Here is a 13,814-nt window from a genome sequence, read left to right on the forward strand (position 1 = left end):
ACTACTGAAACCTATTTGGATGTACAGGTGCCAAGGTTATGGATCGGCCTAATATTCCAATATTTAAAGAGTACGAAGTTTTCAATCCGAAATTTTAAAACTAATCGTTTCTGCCCCTTTTTTACGTAATCAATAACACTTCACAAAGATCTTCACATGCCAACAGTTTTTTCATCCATCAAAACATATTACAGACGTTTTCATAGTAAATTACAAATCACACTAACATAACCATGTGATTTAATCCATTTTCCACAATTACCAGGTAAACGTCTGAAAAAAACATGGATAAGAGACCTCTTAAATGATTAATATCATTTTATTAATCCAGAACGGCTGGCAATGCATAGCTTTCTCTGTAACGCCCATAATGCCATAAACATAAATTGAAATCCAATATGCTGGTTGTATATAATATAGGTAAAGTTTAGGTACAAATAAATGAAATACAAGAAAATGAAGAAGGTATTTGAACACAGTTGCATGATATCTAAAGTCCTTAGCTAATTCACAAGCTTTATTGTTTTTATGGGCTACAAAGGCTCAAAATATTGTGAAATTATGTCATGAAAATAAAGGTGGAAATTAGTGATTATAAAATAATTTAAATATTATAAAATACAGTGTCACGTGCGGGATTCGAACCCACGACGTTCGGCTAAATACGCCGCGTATTTAGCCGAACGTCGTGGGTTCGAATCCCGCTCGTGACATTGACATTTGTATCTGAACCTTCTGAATGAAGACCTTACATGGAAAGAATAATTAATTGAAAGAAGTAACATGGTCAATTAACCACTAAAACGTAGATGGATTATAAAATATATAAGATAAAATACATGGAAATAAAAAACTGTTAAGCGTTTCCTATTATTTTTATTTCGTTACTCATGAATTATTACCGTTGAATTATCGGGTTGTTATAATTCAATTTATTCTCTCCTCAAGTTTATCGTAAACTTAGATAAGCTTAACAGATTTCCGGCCAAAGGTAATCCACCCAAAGTCAGGGCCAACTCCCACACAAAAGAGTAAAGTTTTCAAACTTGTTCGCCAGTGGGTGCACTTCAGCGTGAAATGAGAGGGTTTTTTTTACGTTTTTCTTCTTTTTTTCGTCTCTGGAAGAAAAGAAAGGGGGGAATTTTTCTTGAATTCACTTTAGGATTTAGCCGGCAGGCAGGACGTTTCTAATTGGCCGGTCTTTTGCCAGTTACCAGGGGAAAACAGGAGTCTTTTTCTCGCAATAATTAACGACTAGGCGGAACTGCAGGCTCATTAGTGTCCGAGTTGGTATTCGGTCAAAGTTAAAATAAAAATTTCCCTCTTTTCCTAACCTGTTAATTAAAAACGAAAGCACATCGGTCGTACAGCTTTAGAGAGAGGGGGGTAAATAAATATAAAGAAAAGTAAAAGAAAAGTGGGTACAAAGAAGAACCAATCCTATCGATCCGACCTGCCCTTTCAATTTTCCCCAAATGACAGAATGGGATTTTTCCCGGAATTTCTTCTTTATTCGATTCTAGCCATCCTCCTACGAGGGGTTCTATGATTGGAAGTATCATTATTTACCAATTTCAAAGGATCAATTCCAATATTTTCATCAATCTTCAGAAATAGAAACAATTTCAATTATATACATAAAAGTTCAAAAATTCAGGATGAACCACATTTAAACTCTCGCAAAAAACTTCATTCAACTTTGTTTACAAGTGAAATATTGTTAGTAAAAATTAAATTTTTAAATAAAATCATAATAATTTCACCCACTTTTTACTACCTTATCCTGAAATCTTATTTACCTGACCGCCCTTTCTGAGAAAAGTGCGGCCACAATTATTATTAGGCTCAAATAAATCTGCGACCACAAGGGAACATTTTTGGTCCCATCTTATATACATTTATACTGATGATATACAAACACTTCTCCAAAACTCAATTATGTATGGTGTATGTGTAAGGTGTAATGTGGTACAATTTTCTCTGAAAAGGCTAAATTCTTTCTAGATGACATCCGAGAAAACTTAAGTATCAAAGAATGGTATATAAAGAAGAAGATTAGACCGGTTGAGAAAAAATGAATACAGTGAAAATTACCTTGAAAAATAGTCTTCAGCTTTACATCAATAACTAGGAACAGCCGAATTTCACTCAAGTCAGGTACTTATCTACCTAGACAGTAGACTGAAGTGGAATCTGGATCTGAAAAGTAAAGAGATGTAAAATAAGATTTGGGCAGCTTGGAATACGTTTAGGACTAAATTTATTTTGACACACAAAACTCAACTAAACTATTCAAGAAACTTGCGAACGTATGGAGTGGAACTGTAGCATTCCGCTAAGCCATCCAGCCAATCTTTCCAATCAAACGTCCTCAGAAGAATTTTTAAGACTTTACGACGTCATTGACTTCACGACAACGACATGTCTTTTGTCAATGAACTAAGATCCCGCTTCCAAAAGTTCCACAAACTTTCGATCTATTCCTAGTAACCAAGCCTATTACACTTTTCCAACCGTAAAACCTGCCACGTCGACAAGGCGATAAAATCGAGACCTCCTAGTCACTTAAAGCCTCATATAGAGTGACTTATTGGGTGATTTCTCGTCCTTCGGATGCAGCGCGGGTCATAAGATCGGGAGGAAAAAACATGTACGCACATATTTGCAATATGTAAATATTTTCATATCTACAACATATCCAAAGGTCTTCGTCAAACTACCGATTATAACTCACGTCGAGAGACCTATTTCTAACTCCTTCAACGTGATGAGCGTTTAACGCTTAAAATCCTGATCGATGAAAACTACAAACTGTGTGTAAGAATTAACTTTTAAAGAGATTAACCAATATACTCACCCCAACTTTATTACTTCCAACAAATTATTTTTAATGTAGATGTTCAATATAAACAATAATCTTTCAATTAATTTTTTAGTTGAGATAAAAAAGTCAGTGGCACGAGCGGGATTCGAACCCACGATCTTCGGCTAGATACGCCGCTGGTCTACCACCTGAGCTATCGTGACTTCGATCCACTCGGACACTAACTTCCCACCTCAACCTCTCCTTTTGAATTTTCCCTCCTTTTTGCCATTTTTCAAATGTCGTGTAATCTATTCGATTCTCGGAGACATATGAAATGGCCACGGGGAGCTTTAGTGAAGGTATACTTCATTTTAACTTATTAAATTCACTACTTTTCCTTAGTGGACTTAGTGGTCCGCTTGACCAATTAATATCTTTCAATAAATTAAGGTTTTTAGTTGACATAAAAGATAGGAAGTTAGTGTCCGTGTGGATCGAGGTCACGATAGCTCAAGTGGTAGAGCAACTGGGTATCTAGCCGAAGATCGTGGGTTCGAATCCCGCTCGTGACACTGACTTTTTCATTTCAACCAAGTCCTTACGTAAAAAGATAAATTAATTGAAAGAAGTAATTTGGTCAATCAGACCACTAAATATAATAGATTTAATAAACAATAATGGAAAGAAAGTTTATTGAAATATAATATTTTAACCTTGGAAATTTTCATCAATCTGGAGAATTAAAATTAATATAACGTCTTAACAGTTTCATTGTTGGTTAGATTATTTTATAATGTGAGCTATTAATGAAGTATCACTTTGTTTTTACACTCTGCCAACATTAAAGAAGTGTCTATCTATATGCCAAAAAAACTAAACAAATTTAAAATTTTCGAATAAAATATTGCCGCAAATACAGATATTTTGTCTTTCCGAAAATCGAATCATTGCAGTGCATTCTCGTGAAAAGTAATCTCTCGAAAGCTACAAAATGTGTTGTATTCAGCCTAATAAATAGTAATACATAAAATAAAATATTACTACAAATACTGTTTTTATTTTTGCTAAGCCTTAAATTTGTAATAAGCTCATATTGGCCAGACACGAAAGCAATTAAAAAAATATATGAAATGTTCATAGAGTAAAAACTACAAATGAAAACAATTATACGCCCTTCATAATCCCAAATCTCATTCGCTGATCGTATTGATAAACGCATTTAAACAACTCCAGTTTTATTACTTCTGCTTATAGAACAATAATTAATTTTTTTTATAGTATTAAGCATCTTTTATATAATTATTTGCACCAAGAAACATTCCAATATTATATATTTAAATAAAATAACCAAACACTTAACATTTACAGACTTAAATGGGCCATGTGTTGCTTTATTTTATGTTTCTCTTTTCGCATTGTACTAAGTACGCTAAGTAAGCTTAGAGCTCAGCCCCCGCTCAATCCAGCAGGTTAATGGAATTACGGAGAAACTGTAAATCCATTTGTCAATATTTTACCACGGTCTTGTCGGGAAATTGAATTGAACCGGTGAAAGAGCGAGCGGCCTGTTGAAAATCACCGCCTTCCCGAGAGCCGCGAGATGAAATTGTAATAAATCAAAACGCGTTTCTCCCTGTTCAAACATATTTTGAACGTCTTCGCAGCATTGTGAAAACAGACGCCGGGATTGTAAATGATCCAATCGCAATTTGTCATGTTTCCAGCCGTGCGTGTTTTCACTTAAGTCAACACAATTGGGCAAGCTCATTATTGTTGGATAAAACAATTTTCCCGATTTGATCGCGTGATACTGTTTTGATTTTGCCAAGCGAAGCACGTAATAAGTACCATTTAATTATGTATATTGGGTAATACGATTGAAGTTAAATGATATTAATTCTACTTATTAGTAAATTGGCCATATCCTTTTCTATTAATTCACATAGTGATTTTTTTGAAAAAGTGTAAAATTTTGATGTTATAGAAAACCCTCTATGAACAAACAGCCAACACTCCCGAAAAACTGCGTCAAAATATCACATGCGAAACCTCCAAATTCTAACGAAACATAGTAACAAAATCTTGGGAGCAAGAGCACGAAAGAATTATGGTTAATGAACAAGAAGACAAATTGGCGAAAGGAGAATTGGCAAGATGAACTAGAGATCCAGAACTTATAATTGAGATAGCAACATAGAACATAAACGCATCCGACTCAGGCACGGTCCACACATAAAAATGGACAAACCATGAAGGACGTAATAAACGGTTGACGAACCATAGCCAAACCTGACATAATTGCTACAGTTAAGCTTTCAAGATTGTTTAGTAAAGCCTATAAAGCAAGTAATTTTTGCAAATTATCGGGATCAGTTTTATGTCTAATACACTGAGATTACATTAAGAAATCACATTGAATCATATTCAGCTACTCGGTTTATGTGAGGGTTAAGAGAAGTACGTTGGTGTTTGGTTTCTTGCCACATCCACGTTAGATCCCTGGCACCATTTATCCAGAATATTCAGCCAAGACTATAAAATTCAGTATCCCCAGTACCACTGAGCTGGAATAGGACAGGGTAGTTATTTGATGTGTCGAAATGCTGAGAATACATGAAAAATAATATAAACGCAGGACACTTATACAATGAATCTGTTCCTCAATCCGAAAAGCTAACTATTCAGAGCTTACAATTGATAAAAGACTAACTTCATCCGACAATAAAAATTAGCATTAAAATTAATTGCTAGGGGTTGAGATGGGAAGTTAGTGTCCGACTGGATCGAAGTCACGATAGCTCAAGTGGTAGAGTAGCGGCGTATCTAGCCGAATGTCGTGGGTTCGAATCCCGCTCATGACATTGACTTTTTTATCTCAACTAGAAACCTTAATTAAATGAAAGATATTAATTGATCAAGCGGACCACGAAAACTAGTGAATCGATTAAAATTAAAGCTTTGGACATACACATACTTACTACTGAAACCATAGCCAAACCAGACATAATTGCTACAGTTAAGCATGTTAAAACTAGTTGGCTACTACAGATTAATTTTTTTCCCTCTAAATATTGCAAAATACACCAACAATGGGACTCTTATTATTTCTTCTAAGTTTTTAATAGTCCATTATATTTCGTGGTCGATTGACCAAATTTCTTCTTTCAATTAATTCATCTTTTTCTGTAAGTTTTTAGTTGAAATGAAAAAGCTAGTGCCACGAGTGGGATTCCCAAAACCTTGCATAAAAAGATTAATCAATTGAATGAAGTAATTTGGTCAAAAGACCACGAAATATAATGGATTGAATAAGTAAATCAAAGTATAACTTCACTAACAGCCCCCCCCATGGCTACTTCATATGTCGCCGAGAATCGAATCTGATTACATTTGAAAAATGGCAAAAAGGAGGGGGAAAATAGATTGAGATGGGGAGTTGGTGTCTGAGTGGATCGAAGTCACGATAGCTCAATTCGTTAAGTAGCGGCGTATTTAGCCGAAGGTAGTGGGTTCGAATCCCCCTCGTGACACTAAATTTTTCATTTCAACCAAAACCTTAAATAAAAATATTAATTAATTGAAATTTTTAACAATGTTTAATACGGTGGATTCTGCAATATTTAGAGAAAAAACTCAATCTCTATTAGCCAAAATAAAGTTCATCAGAAATTTTATATATAAACATATANTTTTAACTTTTTCAACAGTTGTATTTTGCTTTGAAAGCTTTCGGACCAATACTCGATCTCACATTAATCTTCGGTCCTATGCCAGAGATCTGGAAAAGATTCATGGAAATGGTTTCTCTCTGCCTGGAAATAGTGTCCCCTTTTGCTTCCCCCAAAGAGCAGTTGTTGAGCCGCTAAACCTTTTTGTCTAGTGGTCCGGATTTGGTAGATTGGGTGAAAGCGACCAAGCCTAACTTCAAAAAATGCCTGAATCTTCTTAAAGGCATTTAAAAACATCTACTTCATTGCTAAGTTAGTACTGATTATGAAAGAGGAATATTGATTTTTTTTAGGAATTAAATTCCTTAAATCCAACGATTATGCAAACAAAATTTTGTTTTTGGTTATTTGTAAATTAGTACACCTGGAAATAAGAATGTGGGTAAGATATGGCCAAAGTAGGTGATTTTAATCTAAAAACTGTTAATCAATGAATTTAAGAAATGAAATAAAAAATAAATAATATGTAAATTTTAGTATGTAGTCCTCTTCCATTTGTGAGCAGTTAAAGTGTAATTAACTATCGTGGTATTCTGTTCAAGTTTGTGATTGAATCGCATTTCTTAACACATTAAATTTAAATCATGGGACAATTTTTTTCCATCTTTGAGCTGTGGAAAATCCAGAGAAGAATAGTTTTTCTGTTAACGCGTGTTTGTACTAAAAAAAATAGTTTCGAAGAAAAAAAGGACACTGTTCTGATCTGAAAGATCTATTTGACCCGACCCCAGGTGTCCCAAGGTGAAATTTGGAGACTGCGTCATCCCGTACGGATCAATACATCGCTATAAATAATACTAACGGTCAATCTGCCCTATTCGTGATTAACTCAGCAATTATGTATCGTTTCGTTTTATTAAACATATTCGGTGAATAAATTACGAAATACGATATTTTCCACGAAAGGAAGAGTGGAATGGGGTTGTGATCTACGAGTTCTTGACAGGATTGTATTTTCATGCGAAGAAAAGCGAAGAACTTTCTCTTTCATGGAAATTTTTAAACGGTTATTAACTTTATGCGAAATGTAAAGTCAAAAGGGTTGGCAATAAAGCCTCTTGCGCCGCGACCAAAACAGATCTATTATGGCTAAGTAAAATGAATCATTTACCCGCATATGCTGTCTATTTATCATAAGCAGAATTCTTCTATTATAAAGTGAAAAATTGATCATTTTTTAAATTATTCAACATTTTAATCTCAGATTTAAGAAATAAATTAGGAACTAAACACTTCGGGCATGCAACCATAAGCAACAAAATCTGATACCCATTCTTAGAATTGAGCAGTGACTATATGATCCCGAAAACTTTCTTTACAACATCCTATAAAGTCTCAACGGCAGCACGCAGCTTGAGCAATCAAACTCATTAGGGAAGTACACTTCGGTCTTTCAAGTAGAAATACATGCCATCAATGCTTGTTCCCTGTAAAATCATAAAAGAGGTTACACTGGCAAAACAATCCTCATAAGATCTGATACCCAAGCAGCCATAAAATCATTAGCATGTAAAAGAATAACATCAAAATTAGTCAGGGAATGCATCCAAATTCTCCAAAACCTGGGAAAACACAACAATATTGGGTGTCAGGGGCACAGGGGAATTTTGGCTAATCAGAAAGCAGAGAGTCTGGCCGGAGGAGGATCTACAATACCATACATAGGCCCCGAACCTATATTTGCGATAACAAAAACAAATATAGAATCCTCCTTCGCAGAATGGATCCAAAAAAAAAGAAAAAAAGCAGAAGTGGATAAACTCTAGCGCTCAAGCTGCTGTGGCGCTAGACACAGTAAACCTATGATGAAACAACCCTCACCAAGACTGGCAAAATCACTGCTGCAGTTGGAGGGGTCACGACTCAGTGGAGTGGTAGCACTGGTTAGGGATGGAACAACGGATTACTAGCCGGTCCCTGGCATCTGAGGAAACATTCACATGGGCTTGTAAAACGATGATCCCATTTGTAGATTATGTAATGAGGAGGAGGAAACAGCCACCCATATATTCGAATGTGAAGCAACAGCTCAATGGAAAAACAGCTCAATGTAACATATCGAAAATACTTAAAATAATGAAATTGTAGCAACGACAGCCAATGACCTGAAACTTCTAAGGAGGAGGACTGAGTCTATTGCACTGAACTAAGGAACTTGGAAGATACACTAAGTCAATGGCTGCAGTGCCTGGGGAGCACACGTCCCGCTTCGTAGTATCCTTTTTACCATACCATAACTAAACAATTTGATTTTTAAAATTCTTTGCAAACCTTTCTAATAAGCCTTTTTCTATTAAAGGAAGTTTACTTATAACAACGAAGAAGGAATGTTCATTTCATTGAAAAATATCATGCATAAAATGTATTAAAAAATAAAAGCTGATTTTTTTAAATGAAAAAAGACAAATAATAATAATCCAATATAAATATACCAGGCAACAAGAAAAGTTCATGAGTTTTCATTTAAAATTGCTTTAACAACGTTTATCAACATTTCTGTCTTCATATGAGGCTTTGGTTGTTCACATCACGTAATACTATGAGGATTATTCAGGTTCATAAAGAAGAAGTGTCTTGAACAGACCCTGTAAATTATAAAAATTTTACTTTCTTATGGCGTTAAAACCAATTTTTCGTGCACGTTATTGCATGAATTTTAGCTGGTACTAGAGAGGCAGAGGTAGCTAGTAAAATGTGCACTGATGATGTTTTATTTGTAATTTTTTTTTTAAATTGTACTCCACCAAGAAAAACCATCGCATTGTACAGGATACATTTATCCGCCGTTTATCCATTTAACGTCACAACTTTATGCCGTGAAAGCAATGAAAAACAAATGTTTAGACGCTAAAACTTGTATGGTCGGTCAATTTACTAACCTATTTGCCCAGCTTCCACATCTTCCCAAGACGGTGTCAGCAAGAACTGTTGAATACTCTAGCAAGATCCTGATATTGTTGTCTAGAAGCTTGATAGCTTCCCTCAATTTGTCGTCATCCAAGACAAAAAGGTCTACAAAACCGCTGTTCATTTTTAATAATTTCATTCCCCTAAACCACTTTTGGGCAGTGCACTCCCTTATTGTTTCATCATCGTACGCAGTGCAAATTTAACGAGCTGCCCTAAATACCGAGCTAAAATTCATTAGCACGCACGAAGCGTGAGTTTTGAAAAAAATATTTTATAATTTACAGTGAACTGTTCAAGAGAGTTTTTTCTTTACGAACTTGGGCATTATTCTCGTAGTATTACGCGTTGTAAACATCTAATCCTCCTATATGATAGAAATGTTGATTAAAGGTATCAAACAATAACAACTGAAAAACCTCAAGAACTTTTCCGGTTACCTGGTACAACTTTTTCCGGCAAGAACCACTTCCACCAGTTTGTTGCTTATTACATGTTTCGAATTATTTCACTTTGGTAAATCAAGTCTAGACCTTTGAGCATTCTTTATTTTGTTTTATTTTTGAATGAAGTGTGTTTGTGTTAATTTATTTATATGTGTTAATAATCACTATTTGAATTGGGTTTTTATTGAACTCCCAGGAGAAATTGTATACCCTACATTTCAGAATTTTTTGAAATGCTACCAATTGTGTCATTTTACTGTCACCTGAAGCTATTTATAATATATAAAATATATTATTTAATACATATTAATATATAATTCACTAGTTTTCGTGGTTCGCTTGACCAATTAATTAAGGTTTTTAGTTGAGATAAAAAAGTCAATGTCACGAGCGGTATTCGAACCCACGACCTTCGGCTAGATACGCCGCTACTCTACCACCTGAGCTATCGTGACTTCGATCCATTCGGACACTAACCAGGTTAGTCTAACCTCTCATCTCAACCCCACCTTTTGAATTTTCCCTCCTTTTTGCCATTTTTCAAATGTGTACCAAACTTCAACTAAAAACCATAATTAATTGATTAATTTATAAATAAAATTGCGCCATTGTCGCTATATTTAAAATATATCGAAAATATATTAAAAAAGAAAAATATATGATATATATTGAAAAAGAGCTGGATGTTGTTTATTTATGGTGTGATACGTTAAATTTTATACGAAATTATTTTGCAGGAGTAACAAATCCGATAAGACCTTACTATAAATCAGGCTCAATTTTAAAATAGGAATTGAATTTTATTTGTGTGTGTCTATTTAACGATGTAGTAAAGTATCATATAAAAGAGATGAATTATATAAAATACAAATTTTGCGACATGTTAAACTCGTGATAAAAATATAGGACGATGCTTCATTACTTCTAAAATTTCCACACCCAGATAGCATGGCGGTGTCGCTCGGCAATACCATTAAATCATTAAATTTGTGATACCCACCCGTTACACACGGCTTTGACATGAATGTTGTTAACAGTTACGCAGACAATCTTAAACTTCGTTAAGGGGTGTTGCGTATAATTACGGAAGGATGAGCGTGAGAATTGAACCTAATATAATTGGATTTATTGGAGAATATTAATTAATATTTCTCCCTACATACTCTTTTAATTTATCCCTCAGTGACACTCAGTGATTCGTACGTTTACTCTGTCTCATTTTTAGTCTTTTTCACTCACTCCAACAAACATTTATCTCCCTCTCTCTTATCGGTATAAATGCAATGCTCTCATCTACTTTAACTTTTCTTTTGTTCTTCTTTTCTCGGTGGGTTGTCTTTTTGGTTTCACGTCTGCTATACTTCTTCAGTATTGGTTCTTTAGTATCCAAAAGTTCTAGTTCTATATTTATGCCGGCTCTTGTTTATGCTACCACATGGATTTAAACCTGTTTACTGATCTTGTAAAACTGGGTGTTCCGTGAACGAAATTAAACTTTCGCCCATAATTCCAAATGGAATTACATTAAATGATCGCAGGATACAAAAATATCAAGACAAACAGATTGATTGTTGTGCTTTGTACAGTGGTAGATAGATATGGGAATATTGGTGAGATGAATTTATGATAGAAATACAGCTAGAGGCAGAGTAAGAGAGAACAACGAAGAAAAAATGAATGAGAGCATTTATTAGTATATTTACATATGGATAGATACATAGATTAGACAGATTAGATATCTAGCTAGACAAATGGTTCGAGAGAGTGAGAGTGAGTGAGTGAGTGAGTGAGTGAGTGAGTGAGTGAGTGTGAGTGTGAGTGTGTGTGTGTGTGTGAGAGAGAGAGAGTGAGAGAGAGAGACTGCATAAAGAGTGATAAACAAAATTACATACAAATTTTACTGTTACAAAAGTAGACAGATGCATAGAGTGATTTATACCCAAATAGACCTTTAAATAGAAATTGATAGGGATTGGACATATAGATAGACTAGTGAGGCATTGATAGATATGTATACAGATAACTAGGTAGATACATAGAGCGAGAGAGAAAAGTAACAGAGAGAGAGAGAGAGAGAGAGAGAGAGAGAGAGAGAGAGAGAGAGAGTGGCAGGCAGAGTTGCATAGATAGAGAAAGAGAAAATGATGTATAGATTACATAGGTAAGTCGGTAGGTAGATAAATAGATTGCTGATAAAGAGACATATAAGAGGAAAAAAATAAATTTTTGCCTTTACATATGTGTAATGGATTGATAGATGATTACGCAGGTACATATACGTACAAATTGCATGATGCAAAATGCATTCGATGAAGAAATAGAGCGAGAGATAGAAAAACAGACAAAAAACAGACAAAAAACAGATAGGTACATGGATACATAAAGATAGATAAGTAGATAAAAAGTGTCAGTGAGATGAGAGATGATAATAAATAGTTCGATAAGCCGATAAATAATTACCCATATAAAAATAAACAGATTAAATTAAATGGAGAAACAAATGGTGAGATAAAGAAGGCAGGAGGAGAAAAAGAAGTGAGAGAGAGAGAGAGAGAGAGAGAGAGAAAACAAAAAGAGAGAGAAAGAAAGATAGTGAACTTAAGAAAGAGATAAGGGAACGAAACAGAGAACAGTTAGAGATATACAGACAGAGAGAGAAAGAGGTAGAAGAAGAAATGGAAAGAGAGAGAGAAAGAAAAAGAACGACTGGACTTCCAAGGTAAAATCAATCATTTTATTTATCTTTTAATTTATTGCTAAAATATCGAAACAATAATAGAAAATTATGCTTATTATCAACCAGATTTTTCTCAATTCATTTGAGAAATTAGAGTGACTCCAATAATGATTAAAGATATTCCGAAGTAATGCAATCATACATCGTACAGGAGAGAAAGAGAGAAAGATAGAGTGAGAGAGAGACATAAAGAGAGATATATAGAAAGAGAGAGAATGAGAGAGTAAGAAAGAGAGTGAAAGAGAGAGAAAGAGTGGGAGAGAAGAGAGAGAAAGATAGAAAGAGGGAGAGTGAGAGAGAGATAGTGAGTGATGGAGAGGGAGGGAGTGCGTACATTCACGGCGCAAAGTTAAGCAGGTTCGCAAGAACGACATGATGGTTTAGTCTAATGTCTGAGCCGTGATAGTATTCAATTTGTTTTTAAACCAAATTTTGAAGTAAATATATATACTTAGAGGACGAGAAATAGATAGATAGATATATAGATAGATAGAGAGCGAGAGAGACAGAAAGAGAGACAGAGAGTGACTGGACCTCGAAGATAAAAATTTTCTCAATTCTTTTGACCTGTTAGGGTGATTTCCAATAATGATTAAAGACATTCCGAAGTAATGCAATCGTGCATCGTACAGGTTTGTTGATAAAAAATTTTTATTGTACTAAATATCATTTTTACATTGTTGTTGATTTAAGTGCCGATTCGATTAAAATCGGCGATAGCGGATGGTTAAACGTGTAATTACGAATCGAATTTCCCTCGTTTTCCCTCTCGGATCGAGGAAATCCGTTGCGCAACCGGCGCAAACCGCTAATTGACCTTTGCAAGGCTTCAAAAGCCACTAATACGGATTCGGCAAGTCGATCCTAAATTCTTTTGGCGGGTTTCCGGCCCCACGGGAAAGGCTTCGCCGGAGTGGAAGTTAAGCCGGCCCCGGGATAAGCCCTTCCGCCGCCCCCCTTCCACCCCCACAGATATGCCCCGAGCCGTTAGAGTTTGTTTCAATAAATTCGCAAAGCCCGCCACCCGTTCAGAAACAAATTTCGCGTCTCCGCCATCCCCTTGGATCAATAACGGGTTATAAATATAACAAACGGCCCACTCTATGGCCACCGTTGAACATATTAATTGATGTTGCATAATGTTATAGCGCTTTCGAGGGTGAGGGACGGAAATAATCCATCACGAACTC

The 13,814-nt window shown here is 35.2% G+C and overlaps 1 long non-coding RNA gene across 1 annotated transcript in view; it reads right to left on the reverse strand.

Moving 5' to 3' along the window:
• Window positions 1-2,073: 2,073 nt before the first annotated feature.
• Window positions 2,074-13,814, reverse strand: part of LOC106664508 — a 123,028-nt gene continuing 111,287 nt past the window's right edge. Inside the window, exon 3 of the long non-coding RNA XR_002910823.1 lies at window positions 2,074-2,199. This is a non-coding gene — a long non-coding RNA (uncharacterized LOC106664508). The remainder of the gene's footprint in view (window positions 2,200-13,814) is intronic.

The sequence above is a fragment of the Cimex lectularius genome, unplaced genomic scaffold (assembly GCF_000648675.2).
Source record: "Cimex lectularius strain Harlan isolate CLEC.00 unplaced genomic scaffold, Clec_2.1 scaffold410, whole genome shotgun sequence".
Classification (NCBI taxonomy): domain Eukaryota; kingdom Metazoa; phylum Arthropoda; class Insecta; order Hemiptera; family Cimicidae; genus Cimex; species Cimex lectularius.